Here is a 2,578-nt window from a genome sequence, read left to right as displayed (position 1 = left end):
GTGCTCATTAGTTATCTGTTTTATGCATAGAATCAGTAGTGGTATATGTGTCAGTCCAGATCTCCGAATTCATCACACCCCATCTCTTCCCCACCTTGGTGTCTGTATGTTTGTTCTCTACGTCTGTGTCTTTATTTCTGTTTTGCAAATAAGATCGTCTATACTATTTTTCTAGATTCTGCCTTACTTTGCTCTGTATGACAGTCTCTAGGTCCACATCTCCACAAACGTCTGTACTGAGTACTTTCTAGCATTATATCTTATTTTATTAATACATTTTAAATGCATGCAGAATTTAAAGGGAAAACACAAGTGTTTTCATAGCTTGTGTTTTGTCTTATATATGAAACAGTGCAAGTGCTGTAAGTTTGCTAAGTATTACTTCTTTTATTTCACTATTGCTAAAGCCAGAGAAGGTGCTTTAGAACATGCTTCCACAAATTACTGAATTTCCATAAGGCCTCAGTTTCCTTTTCTACATGAAGAGATTGAAATAGTACTAACATCATAGGGTCAAAGGGAGAAAATACATGCGAAGTACCCATCAGAGGCCTTGGTGGTCTTGAGTACTCAACAACCATCATGCTGTATTGACCCATTTTGTAAGATTTTACAAGCATGTGTGATAATTTGTTACTTCTTCCAGGTACAACAAAAATTTGGAAGAAGCCAAGAGAATTGGAATAAAGAAGGCTATCACGGCCAACATCTCTATGGGTGCTGCTTTTCTGTTGATCTACGCATCCTATGCCCTGGCGTTCTGGTACGGGACCTCCTTGGTCCTCTCAAGAGAATATTCCATTGGACAAGTGCTCATGGTAAGTGATATCATAGTAAGAGATGAATCACCTTTAAAATGGCAGTGAAATTTAGTGGTGTTGGTTTGACTGTTAGAGAATTATTTTTGAAGAATTATTAAATAATGGCCAAGAAGAGTGAGTGAGAGCCTGGGATTTGATATCAGGCTGATCTGGTTCAGATTCCGGCTGTGCCACTTACTGCCTGTATGATTTGGTTCAGCCGCCTAGACTTCTGAAGCCTCTGTTACGTCTTCCACAAAATGGAAATGACGGGAGTAAGATGCCATAACTTTTAGTGTTGTTGTAAGGACTGGTCGAGAAAGTGAATATAGAAACACTTTGCAAAATTTCTTCTCTGTAAATTGTTGAATAATATAACTACTGTGTGATTTACAAAGAAATGAACAGTGACTTTAGTCCTCTTTAACACCTGTAAAGAAACAGTGTCAAATGTACGATAAGAAACTCATTTGGGCAAAATGAAAAAGAAAAAATCTGTTCATTAGACCTTAAAAAGAATAGAGTTTGGTGGAGGGGGAGAAAAGATTCCATTGGATGGAGAATGTGTGTTTATCATTTACAAAATATTTTCCTATGTACCGTTCCACTTGATACAACAACACTAAGATTGCTTGGTAGGGAAAACAGAATCTTGTCTCTTTTTGCAAATAAAGAAATTGAAGTCCAGACTGTCAGAGGATCACCTGAAGACATACAGCCATTTAGAGCTCAATCCAGGGTTCAGACCTCAGGTTTCTGACTCTCATAATAGGGTTTATCTCCACTATACCCTGCTGATTGGAGAAGGAAATGGCAACCCACCCCAGTGTTCTTGCCTGGAGAATCCCAGGGACAGGGGAGCCTGTTGGGCTGCCGTCTATGGGGTCGCACAGAGTTGGACACGACTGAAGCGACTTAGCAGCAGCATACCATGCTGATGCTCTAAACCAAAATTCTTGGCCTTTGAAGACATATGAAAATATTCCAGTCATATAGAATTTATTATTTCACGGATCTAGTAAGACTAATTCAGCATTCTCAACTGAAGAGTACTTCAATTTTAAAAATAGTTTTAATAGTCAGTATTCATATGTTATCTTGCCATGTAAAAATTTAACTAGCAATGTTGAAAGTATGAAAAAAGCATACTAAATACGAAGTAACTCGGTGCTTTTACTTCACATTCCTCAGGTCATCTTTTCTGTATTAACTGGAACTTTTAGTATTGGACAGGCATCTCCAAACATTGAGGCATTTGCAAACACAAGAGGAGCAGCTTATGAAGTCTTCAAGATCATTGATAACGTAAGTCAGGGCTGGCCATTTATCTCTCTATCTAAAACAGTCTATTTCTTTATCACTTTTATTCAGCTCTCCACAAATGTAATTGAAAGTATTTATTGTAACCTAGTAGTTGCTGTAACCTTCTGAAATTTTATTCTGTTTAGAAACCAAGCATCAACAGCTATTCAAACGCTGGGCACAAACCCGACAATATTAAAGGAAATCTGGAATTCAGAAATGTTCACTTCCATTACCCATCTCGAAACGAAGTTAAGGTACAATGAAATGATGACTCAACGATTCAACAATGTACGTAGTCCTGAAATCTGTGGTTTATTTCTCGTTCATTCTCATAGATCTTGAAGGGCCTCAACTTGAAGGTAGGGAGTGGGCAGACGGTGGCCCTGGTTGGGAACAGCGGCTGTGGGAAGAGCACCACCGTCCAGCTGATGCAGAGGCTGTATGACCCCACGGAGGGCATGGTGAGGTGACTC

The 2,578-nt window shown here is 39.0% G+C and overlaps 1 protein-coding gene across 1 annotated transcript in view; it reads left to right on the top strand.

Moving 5' to 3' along the window:
- LOC120877508 (ATP-dependent translocase ABCB1-like) overlaps positions 1-2,578 on the top strand; it is a 43,297-nt gene that overhangs the window by 22,808 nt on the left and 17,911 nt on the right.

Source organism: Oryx dammah, unplaced genomic scaffold (assembly GCF_014754425.2).
Source record: "Oryx dammah isolate SB20612 unplaced genomic scaffold, SCBI_Odam_1.1 HiC_scaffold_18, whole genome shotgun sequence".
Taxonomy (NCBI): Eukaryota; Metazoa; Chordata; class Mammalia; order Artiodactyla; family Bovidae; genus Oryx; species Oryx dammah.
This window is presented reverse-complemented; position numbering and strand designations above follow the sequence as displayed.